A 14109-nucleotide genomic window follows, 5' to 3' on the forward strand; every position below is an offset into this window, starting at 1 on the left:
ACCGGCACATCATTACTATACCTGGAAACCTTAAAAAAATTCTGAAAAATGTTGGGCCCTCATTTCATGACGTAGAAAGTTATCCCGGATACCACTGAATCTTAAACTACGTAGTGATGATGTCCCAAATGAATTAAGGTCTCAAAAATTCCGTGAGTAGTTTCACTCCACCTTTACCCCTACCGCACCTATCACAGAACTACCACAGATCGATAGTGTTTGCTGTTGCTCACTGTCACAAATACCAACGATACCTAACGAAGTTCAAAATATTCTCAGTAGTCTCCCAAAAAACCGCTCCACCGGGCCCAATGATATTAGCCCTATATTCTTCAAAATACTTCACCAACTCTCTGTGCACCGTTATATACAGTTTTAAATCTGTACATGATTACTGCTACCTTCCCCGACAGCTGAAAACAAGCTGATATCACATCTATCTTCAAATCTGGCAACAAATATGATATCTCATCATACCTCCCAATATCTATCGTTCCAATACTATCCCCTGTCCTTGAAGGAATAATCCACCGCCGACTCCTCTTTTCCACACAGCCGTACCTCTCTGAAGAACACGGATTCACTCCCGGAAAATCATGCCTCACTAACCTCACAGTTCTTAATAATCATATTTCAGCAATAGCAAATAAATCTCATTTAGGCCTAGATGTAATCTACAAAGATCTGGCCAAAGCATTCGACTCAGTGGATCACGAACTTCTTCATAAGCTCGCTACTAGATTTAATACCCATGGCCTCGTCTTGTCATTGATAACAAGTTTCCTCTCCGGCAGAAAACAAAGAGTGGTACTCCCTGAACTGCCTCATCATGGTTATCTGAGTTACAAGGGTGTATCTCAGGGCAGTATCCTGGGACCCCTACTCTTTGTTCTCTATATCAGTGACATAATTCTTTGCACACAAAATAGTCAGTGTTCCCTCCTCTTGTACGCCGACGACCTGAAAATCCTAAGAGAAGTGTCTATGCCTGATGAATGTGATAAATTACAGACTGTTCACAATTCATGTGGTGACTGGTTTAATAAATGGAATCTTTCTCCCAATCTTAAGAAGAACAATACAATCTCCTATTCAGTGCTAAAGCAAGCAATGAACACTGCCTATACCATCCAGGGAAATACATTGCAATCGGCTTCTCAGATAAGAGACCTAGATGTTATAATAGACCGTAATCCAACCTTCTCTGCTCATATTCAGTCTATAAAATCCCTTGCTAAGCGTACCCCTAGGCATTCTTTATAGGTTCACTGAAATTAATGATATTAACGCCTTATAATTATACTTTGTCGCGTATGCTCTCCCCATTATTGACTTGTGTTCCTTTATTTGGTCCTCATCTGCTATCACAAGTATATCTCAACAAAATAGTATTTTTAACTTTTTCACTTTCATTGTTAAGACTCGCAATCCTGTTTTAAAGAACAAAACTAAATCTGACATTATAAACAACCTTGGTATACCAGACCTGAGAAGCCGTTTACAGTTTTCCGATATATGTTACTTGCACAAAATAATCAATGACTACACCAAATGTAATACTCCTCCGGCGTACTTCCCTATACAGGTTACTCCCCACCCTACACGCAACCGGCACACTTATCATGTGTCCCATCCGCGTGTAACCTTACTACAACGCTCTATCTTCCACCGTCTCCCAACTCTTGGTAATTTACTACCCGATATCGACATATTCACACCTTTCGCATCCTTCAAAAAGAAGTTAAAATATTCCTTTGAAGTCCTCTCCAGGTTTCTATTTTCTTCCGTCCCGCCAACCCTCGAAATTTCCTCTTCCTAATTCCTGTAACCGACATTTGCCAGTAAACGTTGTCATTGTAGTTACATTGCTATTGTTGATAATTATTAATTTATCGTTGTTACTTAATATTGTTGTTTATAACTTTCGTATATTTTGTACTTATTTAAACTTATTATTATTAGGGCCATAGGCTATATCAATAATTAAATAAACAAATTTAAAAATGTACATTTGACATGGGAAATAATTCATTCTTAAGATTTATTAAAATGTTCACTTCAAATTTCCGATCACATTCACATATTAATGTTGATTTTCCAAGACAGGCTTATATTACACTAATTGGCATACTAAATTAGTGAAATGAAATCATGACGTCGATCTGAATTACATAAAGTACGGTAGAAAATATAACGCATGGTTATAAGAAAAAAACCTTTAACTTGCGCTGTTTTATAATTTTATAACTAAATAACTGTATACATACATACTTACAATATCATTAAAGACTGTTATGCCTTTGAGCGTTCAGTCTGCAAGCCTCTGTGAATTTATTAAACGTCGCCACAATCCTCTATTCACATCAAGTGCTACAGCCTCATTTAGTTCTACACCTCTTTTCTTTAAACCGTTAGAAACTGAGTCTAATCATCATCGTCTTGGTCTAACTCTACTTCTATTACCCTCCATAACAGAGTCCATTATTCTCCTAGGTAACCTATCGTCCTCCATTCGCCTCACATGACCCAACACCGAAGCCGATTTATGCGTACAGCTTCATCCATCGAGTTCATTCCTATATTAGCCTTTATCTCCTCATTCCGAGTACCCTCCTGCCATTGTTCGCACCTGTTTGTTCCAGCAATCATTCTCGCTACTTTCATGTCTGTTACTTCTAACTTGTGAGCAAGATATCCTGAGTCCACCCAGCTTTCGCTCCCGTGTAACAAAGTTGGTCTGAAAACAGACCGATGTAAAGAGTTTCGCCTGGGAGCTGAGTTCCTTCTTATGGAATACTGTTCATCGCAACTGCGAGTTCACTCCATTAGCTTTACTACACCTTGATTCAATCTCACTTACTATATTACCATCCTGGGAGAACACAGAACCTAAATACTTGAAATTACACTGACTGACAGAGCAAATGCAACACCAAGAAGGAGTGGTTCGAAAGGGATGAAAGTTGGGGAAAAAACAGAGACGGCACGGACGAGTAATTGATGTTTATTTCAAACCGATATGCAGGTTACACAATGCGCACGGCATCGACTCAGTAGGATGTAGGACCACCGCGAGCGGCGATGCACGCAGAAACACGTCGAGGTACAGAGTCCATAAGAGTGCGGATGGTGTCCTGAGGGATGGTTCTCCATTCTCTGTCAACCATTTGCCACAGTTGGTCGTCCGTACGAGGCTGGGGCAGAGTTTGCAAACGGCGTCCAATGAGATCCCACACGTGTTCGATTGGTGAGAGATCCGGAGAGTACGCTGGCCACGGAAGCGTCTGTACACCTCGTAGAGCCTGTTGGGAGATGCGAGCAGTGTGTGGGCGGGCATTATCCTGCTGAAACAGAGCATTGGGCAGCCCCTGAAGGTAAGGGAGTGCCACCGGCCGCAGCACATGCTGCACGTAGCGGTGGGCATTTAACGTGCCTTGAATACGCACTAGAGGTGACGTGTAATCATACGCAATAGCACCCCAAACCATGATGCCGCGTTGTCTAGCGGTAGGGCGCTCCACAGTTACTGCCGGATTTGACCTTTCTCCACGCCGACGCCACACTCGTCTGCGGTGACTATCACTGACAGAACAGAAGCGTGACTCATCGGAGAACACGACGTTCCACCATTCCCTCATCCAAGTCGCTCTAGCCCGGCACCATGCCAGGCGTGCACGTCTATGCTGTGGAGTCAATGGTAGTCTTCTGAACGGACGCCGGGAGTGCAGGCCTCCTTCAACCAATCGACGGGAAATTGTTCTGGTCGATATTGGAACAGCCAGGGTGTCTTGCACATGCTGAAGAATGGCGGTTGACGTGGCGTGCGGGGCTGCCACCGCTTGGCGGCGGATGCGCCGATCCTCGCGTGCTGACGTCACTCGGGCTGCGCCTGGACCCCTCGCACGTGCCACATGTCCCTGCGCCAACCATCTTCGCCACAGGCGCTGCACCGTGGACACATCCCTATGGGTATCGGCTGCGATTTGACGAAGCGACCACCTGCCCTTCTCAGCCCGATCACCATACCCCTCGTAAAGTCGTCTGTCTGCTGGAAATGCTTCCGTTGACGGCGGCCTGGCATTCTTAGCTATACACGTGTCCTGTGGCACACGACAACACGTTCTACAATGACTGTCGGCTGAGAAATCACGGTACGAAGTGGGCCATTCGCCAACGCCGTGTCCCATTTATCGTTCGCTACGTGCGCAGCACAGCGGCGCATTTCACATCATGAGCATACCTCAGTGACGTCAGTCTACCCTGCAATTGGCATAAAGTTCTGACCACTCCTTCTTGGTGTTGCATTTGCTCTGTCAGTCAGTGTATCTACCTGTTCCAGCTTTGTATCTCCAATATGACATTCAATTCTATTGAATTTCTTACCTACTGACATGAATTTAGTCTTCGAAAGGCTAATTTTCATATCATAATCATTGCCCCTATTTTCACATTTTTCAAATTTTCAGGCTTTCGGCACAATCTGCCATTAAGGCCAAGTCGTCAGCATAGACCAGACTGTTTACTACATTTCCATCTAACTGAATCCCTCCCTGCCATTTTACACCTTTCAGCAGATGATCCATGTAAACTACGAACATCAAAGGTGAAAAATTACAGCCTTGTCGAACCCCTGCAAGTACCCTGAACCAAGAATTCATTCTACCGTCCATTCTCACTGAAGCCCAATTGTCAACATAAATGCCTTCGATTGTTTTTAATATTCTACCTCTAATTCCATAGTCTCCCAGTATGGCGAACATCTTTTCCCTCGGTACCCTGTCATATGCTTTCTCTAGATCGACGAAACATAAACACAACTGCCTATTCCTCTCTTAGCATTTTTCAATTACCTGGCGCATACTGAAAGTCTGATTCTGACAGCCTCAACGACTTATCGCACCCTCCCTTCCAAGATGCCTGTGAATACTTTACCTGGTATATTAATCAATGAGATACCCCGATAGTTGTTGCAATCCTTCCTGTACCCTTGCTTAAAGATAGGTGCAATTGCTGCTTTTGTCCAATCTGAAGGCACCTTATCAACACTCCATGCCAATCTTACTACTCTATGAAGCCATTAAATCCCTGCCTTCCCACTATACTTCACCATTTCCAGTCTAATTTCATCTATTCCTGCTGCTTTATGACAATGAAGTCCATTTACCATCCTTTCCACTTCCATATGCGTAATTTCACCAACATTTTTCTCCTCCCCATGAGCTTGGCTGTTCGCAGCACCACCAGGAGGATTTCCTTTTACATTGAGAAGATATTCAAAATATTCCCTCCACCTCTCCAGTTCACCTGAATTACTCTAAACACTGTAATTTTTCTTCTTCCTCCCTTCCTAAGATTCATTATTACTGTCCAGAAAGGTTTCCCTGCTGCTTGACCTAGCCTTTTCAGGTTATTACGAAAATCTTCCCACGACTTCCTTTGGATTCAACAACTATTTGTTTCGCTTTGTTTCTTTCATCTACGTAAAAATCCCTGTCTTCCTCGGTCCTTGTTCGGTGCCATTTTTTATAAGCCTTTATTTTACGTTTACAAGCTGCTCTCACTTTATCATTCCACCAAGATGTTCGTCTTTACACACAGTTGTTCCAAGACATTCCCTTGCCGTTTCTACTACAGCATCCCTATATGCCACCCATTCTCTTTCTATATCCTGAACCTGCTTACTGTCTACTGTTCGAAACCAACGGTGTGTACGTGTACGTAGTAACACCGACATCCGACAATTTACCCTGGGTGCTTGAATTTTTTGGTCGGGTACATCCACAGAAATTGATATACCCAGCAGTACTGTCTATATTTCTCCATAAAATTCGCTGCAATGCATAAACTTTTCCTTTAAAATATAAAATTATTACCTAACGGAATTGTTACGCTGTCCGAGCCGTGCAGGTATAAGACTGCATTCGGAAAATCATGATTCGGGCCACACAGTTGACAAAGCTGAAGAAGGCTTTCTGTGGTCACCCACTTTCATACCATAAAAATGTCATGGTTATACAGTAGTTAATGTCACGGCAGCTACCCCTCTAGTCCGAGATATTTCCCATCCCATCGTCACCGAAAACATGAACATGTTAGTGCGACATTAAACCACTAAGAATATACTCATGGAATTAATGAACTGTGTCTGCGTCAAGCAATGTAGACGCTGTTACTTACTACAATAACATTGTAAGCAGTAGGCTACGTATTTCCAGAATATAATTGATTTCGTCCTTGGAAACTTATGTACACATTGCAGGTGGCATGTACGGGTGGCGTCTGCTATGGGTTGTAAACTACGATAATGTTGGGGTGTGGTACAAGCATTTAGTCGCCTGAGCTTTAGGAATTTACGTTATAGGGTGAAAATAAATCCCACTACTCTATCGGTAATCGATCTTCGATTCCAGTTTCTTATAAAACTTAAACAGTTCTGGTATTTGTTCACAAACTAGGGACTGCGCTGATGTTATTTTCAAATAAAATTGCAAGTAGTATTTGCAGTTCTCTCTTTCTTTGTTTTATCCTGTTTCTCCATACACGATTTTATGGGGTATTCTAACTGTCAGGCTATCCATGTAAAATAAAATAAAAATAGAATGAGGCAAAATATGACATAACAATTCTACACGACACAAAAGAAAGTAAATCATATGAATTCTCTGTTTTATTTATATTCATATTTGTTTTCACAGTCTGATGTTATATATTCGTCGTCTGTTTCTGTCTTGTTTGTTTCTCAATGTTAATACTTTTGGGTACATCGAGTGTTTTAAAAGTATATGCTTACGTCGTACAAATTATACAGTTCTCAGCTTGACAAGTAAAGGTCGGTGTTATTGAATTTGTACTGCTAATTTGAGTAGGGCCTTCGTTGCGAAATCGTTGTTAGTGCTGTGTTGTGATTTCTTCAAAATAGTAAATAATATGTTAGTGCTAATTCAAGAAATGATAGATTCATGATTAAGGAGGTTTAATGCTTGACAAATCACTTCTTTTGTAAAATATTTTGCAGACTAGGTCATAGATACCTAATCATATGCCATAGTATATATTTCGAAACTCTTCCTTTTATGAAGGTGTTGCACGTACAGTTATAACGAATATTTTGATATAGGTTAATTACAGAGCCGATGACCTAGTGGTTAGGGCACTTAAAGCTGCAGTCATCAACATCGTCATCACTTGGTGTTCACAAGATAAAACTCATTAACGATTAGGAGAGTTTCGGCTTACTCTGCCATCAAGCAGGCCTAGAGTAAAATGGAAATTCGAAATTGACAAGAAGGCAGCCAGATGGCGTCAAATTGAAGAGCTTGCGTACGATAGCTGAGACTATTTTTATTGTCCGAGATTTCTGTCGAGCAGAGAAGGAAAGAAGCATGAGGGGTTAATCTCTCGATAAAGCATTAACCAATGATTACATTTTGACAAGTTGATTAACGTATAACTATTTGCTTTTATTTTATTTCAAATTCCGAAGTAATAAAACATCAAAAGATAAATGACCAGAGAAATGTATTAACATATAAGCTAAAAATGTTTTATGATCGTGAGAAACGACTCCCATATTCTCACACTAATAGCTGTCCCAAACAAATGAACAGGCCTTATAAATTTATAAATCTTTGGTATGGTGAAGACAAGCCTTCACACACAAGTTCCTCAACCGAGGGAATACAGGATGGTATTGTTACCTAAAGGAAAGAAGCAGATGCTTCTGGAACAATTTACCACGTGGATAATTGAACCCATAACTTGAGAGTTACAAATAGAATTGTGTCTAACCCTCAATAACAATTTACAATTTACAGATTAAATGGCCTAAAGAGCTATAATTTACATTATAGAAGTGAATTTACAAAAATGGTTTTATGTCAAACTACGCCAGTTACTTTCAGAAGAATACACTCTCTGCTTTTAAAATGTTAACAGCTTTTACACTCGTTACCTTTATTTCATAGAGGAGCCACATTCGAAAGGGGGATTGAAAGATCCAGGAAATACAGGAGCCGAATCCCATACTACACGGCCAAAAAACGAAAAAAATTATAGGAAAAGACCGATAACAAAATGAAGAATGGAGGCTGAATCCACTCAAGCACTCCTAGATAAAGGCAAATGGTAAAACCTAATAGTTCTTAAGGCCCGATCACACAGAGGATAAGCCGTGCTACTTGGTGACTAGGAAGGAAACGTTTAAGTCCGAAACAGGGTAGAAACATTGAGAAAATCGAAAAGTTAATCATCAGAAAACAAACTGAATATGTGAAACGAGGGTGCACACTCGTGTGTCCTTATATTTTACAAAGTCCCCATAAGGAATTGTTACGTAATGTCCGTGTACTGCCTATAAAACCCACATTTAAAGTCTTAGCAGAAAAGATAAACCCTACATTAAAATATAGAGTAAACGCATATCGACCTAACCGTTACATGCTAAGAGTCTAACTGGAATCTTCCATTCGTCACACATAGGTTAATTTCGCATAGTTAGATTACAGTTGTGCAGCCCTCAGCCTCTGCAAGAGCTCCCAAAGGAGATATTCTCAGTTAATGTAGCATTATTAGAGTCTCAATGACCATTGACACCTTAGGTTCAATACTCACGGTTATATATAGGGGTCTGGCTGACTGCTCTAGAAGAATTACGTTCCGTATTATTTGATTGTTGGAACCTTACGTCATTAGGCAGAAATCTGGTTGGTAGATCTAGTTACAGACAGTAGCGACGACATCAACGTAAGGCAAAAACCACTGAAAGGGAATCATGTTATCAAATATTAATACATGGACATTCTCAACCAAGTTAATTACACTTAAGGACACAAGGTGGCACTTAGAATAACCAGTAGAGACATATAGTTAAGAAACATTGGACTTCTTGGATGCGGCGAAATTTCATGTCTCTCAGATTTCGCTACTGAGCGGGTGGGGTTCAAACTTAAACTCAGTTCAACTGTTGTCACAATTACTATTTATCATCGTCATCATCATCATCATCATCACCATCATCATAAGGCACATTACATGATAATAAAATGGAGTGGATAACTCTAATGTACAGTATTTTAATTTAGATTTGGATAAGAAGTTCGTGAGAGCAGCAAGAAAGGTTGCTGGCACCAGCAGGTGGAAATAATGGCAGAAAGGTACTCGAAATGAGAAGATAAAGGCTAGGTTAGGAATATAGTTAATGAATTAAGCTGTACTTATATAGCGGCAGGAGAATAATCGACTCTGCAATAGAGGGTAAGAGATGTAGAAGGAGACTAATATGACGATGAATAACTCAGTTTTTTATGTTTTAGTGATAGTAGGTTTGGAACTGAATGGAGCCCCAGAGTTAGTTGTAAATGGAGAACTGTGGAGGCGCTTAGTTAATTCACAGAGGCTTACAGACTGGAATGCATAACAGTATAAACCAAATGTGTATGATTTATGAATGATGTATTTATGTACGTCCTTTTCCTTTTAATAATTAGTCATGTTATTAAAGCCCGATAGCACGGTGTTTGTTTTTACGTCACAACTAGCACTCTTACGGTTTTAGAAGACGCCAAGTTGCCGGATATTATCCCGCAACAGTTGTTTTAAGTGAAGGTAATTCTATCAACACAAGGCTGGTACATGTTAGCTCCTTAAAATACCACTGGGCTGAGTCAGGTTATAAAGGCCAGTGACGATTTTTATTACAGTAAAGTGTACATATTTTACGTTAAAGTAAAGTTGCTGTCTCTTTGAATTAGTGGTAGAGAGTCGGCCTCTGGATTCAAAGATAGCGGGGTTCAAATCCGGCAGAGGTAGTCGGATATTTGAAGGACAGAAAGAAGTCTATGCAACATTCTATGTCGTACGATGTCGGCATGTAAAATGTCTCTGAGGACACATTTGGTGTTTACCCTACAAAGTTCGTTAAAAGCCATAGACGTGCGAGAGAGATTCGATTTACATTACCATCTAGCAGTCTAGAGTAAACCGGAACGCTGAAATTTACGAGCACACAGCCAGATGGCGTAAAATTAAAATTACTGCACACGGTAACCGAGACTACATGATTTTAATATATTCAAAATAAGGCAGAAACTACTGAAAGAGACTCATGTTATCACACCTTAAATCATGAACATTGTTAATCAAGTTAATTACACTCCAGGACACCATGTGGCACTTAGAATCACCAGTAGAGACATTTAGTTTAATATACTGAACCCATGACCTAGCTTACCCACGCCAAGTCGACAAAAATATAGTGCCTATCAAATGAGGTCATTTATCCAGCTAATTGAATATGTATAAATTTTAAATGTCCATAAACACTATCGCCGGCAATGTAGCAAGTATGTGGTTAGATTCAAAACTCTTGTAATTACAGTTCAGTTAAGTCAGAAAAGTTACGGAAATTTTCTTGACGGCAAAGAAAAGGGCCCGGAGAGAAGGGGTAGTTTCTATAAATAAGAAGGGACGCCATGATGAAGCCTCTGCATTTTGTATCACGAGGCTGAAGACAGAGGGTTGAACTGCTCTGTAAAATCGAACGACAAAAGTAGACTAAGTCCAACCAACAGATTTTAGCCGATATGGCTGGGGTCTTGACTCCATGTGGAGATAGTTTTTCTTGAGTGGAAATAATTGTACAAAAAGGACGGTCAATGTACCGAATAAATTTGTATTAATTGTGTGTGGTAAAGAAAGTAGTTCGTGTGCGGGAAATAATTACAATACATCGTGTGCGATCAACAAGGACGACACGTGAAGGGCATTTTCTTTTTTTATGCTTTATTTCCAGGAAACCGGAAGACAATATGATCTGTACAGCCATAAATGTAAACATGGTTAAATAAAAATGCTAGGGTCACAGGTGAGCCCTAAGATGAATGCTGGTGTGATTTAAGGTATGTGACTTACCATCTTACCACCTACTATATCTTGTTTCATGATGTCTAACTTATAGTTTATTTTATGGGGTATATACGACGCAGTTGGTCGTCCCTCTGTGGTTTTTGTAAATGCCAGAATACGACGGAAAAGGGTCATTTGTTTTATTTTTCACTTGGATAATTTTTTTGAAGTCTTGCGAGTGCCGTATGATGTTGTAAAAAGTTATTAAATAGGGTTTCGAAGTGATATCACGTCTAATGTAGATCGTCATTTCCGTGTGTTTATTGCCTATATTTTGTGATGTCAAATTAAGATGTTCATTCGATGTAAAAATTTTCAATTGGAATTTTGATGGAGTTGGTGCAAAAGGGATCCGTGGTTACCCATTTTCAATCGGATGGAAGCACTGTACGTAGTGTTGAGTAACGCATGTCTGTGAATTTGTCATGAGTGTAATGTATTCTATATCCGTTTAAACCATGTCTGAGTGACAATAATATCAGGAATTTGTGAGTCATTTTCGTGAAAATCCAGTTATTAAAATACGATATCATTTTATGCGAAGTTATTCATTATTAAAGCACTGTGCGTTATTAGACGTCGTGGATTCTAGTAAGGATTTTTATTCCAGTTCTTTTGTCAGTGATAGTCGTGAGTTTGGGAAACAGAGGTTAGTTTTGTCTTGTGAGTCGAGATGAGATTTGTGAATCAGGTGTTTGGGAAACCTGTCGATGAAGCCGGGACTTGTGGGTGCGCGAGGAAGATTTTATAATGTTGGGAATGGAAAGCAGAATACAAGAATATATCGTATTTTGTAATTAGTCTTCTTGCGAAGTTAAATGTTTCATTCTTTGAGGTCAGTCAGGCAAGATGAACAGATGTTTCATATCGAGACTGACAGACAGAGAAGGGTCGTTTGCGTCAAGGTCGGCAGCTGATCGAGGGGGGACAGTTTGTATAACGGAACGTGTAGTGGTTTACGTGTAGGATTGAGATTGCTTTCGTGGCAACGGAGATAAATAATTACGGAATCTAGTTGAAATTTCCATCCGGGAATAACGTGCGAGTGAATTTGTTTAATTGAGATCGTAATGTACATTTGAGACCACGAACTTAGAGTATAATGAGTAAGGTTAGCCAATTTCAGGGTTGTCCAAAATATAGAGCGGTGGTAGTGATGATTGTTTTGTCTGTGAGGAGTGCGCAAACTTTATAAAATGTTATGACGAAATATGACATCGTAATTATACGGCGAGTTGCTTTGGTTTGTACGTAATTATTGGGGTTATCCAAGTGTTAATAATGGCTAGAGTTAGATTAGATTTAAAGTGTGAGGTCATGAAACAAGATATAAAACTGGACATGAATGATGTAATAGTTCTTTTCCAGCTACAGGAATCAACAGATAAACATCAAACATGATTAAACGAATTACGTCAAAATTGTATAGGAACTTGTGATGAAACCATTCGTCCGTGGAAATAAAATTTGTTGTTCTTTAAGATTTCTTTAAATCATTTAAATTTATTTAATTATTAAATTCAGTGAAAACCGTATTTTGAAATAACTTTAAAATCAAGCGAATAACTTGAAGATGCATTCTGGAAACCGTAGTTTATTTTCTGGGGTATATGTAAATGTTAACGTAATGATTAAGGGGACATATCCGTAGGTAATGGATTTTACTGCCACAAAGTATTGTGAGCATTGTTGTTGTTGTTGTTGCATTATTTGACTTTGATTGATTGAGCAAATAATGTGCTGGGGTTAGTAAAGTGGAAACTTTGGTCATCAACCGATGTAACTTAATTGCGTTTAGCCTTCAGCTTAGAAACTTGGATGGTCAGGAGGTCATCAACCTCAGTGACTTAGATTAGGGCCATATGCCACTGTAGCATCAGTTTCCTTGCGGTCATCATCCACTATGACTTTAAAGTAACTTAGAAGTTTAGATGTCGGTCCATGACATAGTCGCAGGTCACATCGATTCATTTAAGGGTCCATGCCATATAACCACTGTGTGGCACACACCGATTGGACTGCCTTAATTATACCCAGAGTCCAGAGTTCGTGTTACGAGGGCTGGACCATAAAGAATCACTATGATGGTTCATGTAGTCTCACATGGAAGCCGAATTTAAGGATTTCCAGACTTTTCTTTCTTTAATTAATGATTGAGACAATGGTTTCTTGTAAGGTTGCCCATCAGGCAGTTACGTCAAAGGCTCGCACCAGTATTCTGACCCTCTATGTAAAAATGATTGTGATGTCCAGTGGACACGATTCAGTACAATGATACCGTTGATAAATCATAAATGCTTCAGGAATTACTTGAATAAATAGGAACATTTTTTTAAACAAACCTTTCATTTGAGTAGATAGATTAGAATTACTGAACCCTACCTTTACCTCAGCAAGTGACGAAGAACACGATAGGACCCAAGAGACAGATCTCATGAACTTTGCTGATAGGTAAGGAAGGTAGGTATCCTTCAGTATGAACCAAAGTGTTCAATACATTGAATTCTGACAGTTTGAAATCAAGAATTCACTGTTTGGTTGGAAAAGGGATTTTGAAAAGGAGCATACAAAATCGAAGACTACAAGGTCCATGTAGCTCCAAGTCGGTATGTAGGTAGCCTCCATCCTGTAAAGTATTGAAGGAAACCTCGGCGTTCGTAAGTTCGTAAGGATCCCAAAGAAGAGAGGTTAATTGATAAAAATCAATTTGTGATGATGCCCTTTCCTTCGCCTCACCTACTTACCTTTCATACTCAAAATCTTTTATTATTACCATCTACTGTAACATGTGCTCTCTTACTATGTGAGAAATTAAGTACGTAACAATTCCTTGTATATTTGTATATAATTAATTTCAGGCAATTCACCACGGTAGAAGAATTGATATAGGTAAGAAATCTGATCTATGTACAACAACTTCAGGGCTATGTCCGCTTGAATTTAGCTTGTTAAACTGTCCGTTAATGATATCTCTCTTCTTAATCCTCGTATCGAAAAAGTGCCATGAGAATAAAGTTTGAAAAATTTCCTTCAGAGTTGGTTTATTTCCATTCAGAGAAAAATGACTGTTTCGGATTTCTATAAACCCCGAGTCCATTTCGGGAATTTGAAATGCTATGGACCTTAAAATGTACCTTTGAACAGGTGGATTCATAATATGAAGTTTGGTTGAAATATTTCCAGTAGTGTTGCAGTTATAAAAATTAT

This window comes from Anabrus simplex, chromosome 1 (assembly GCF_040414725.1).
Source record: "Anabrus simplex isolate iqAnaSimp1 chromosome 1, ASM4041472v1, whole genome shotgun sequence".
NCBI lineage: Eukaryota > Metazoa > Arthropoda > Insecta > Orthoptera > Tettigoniidae > Anabrus > Anabrus simplex.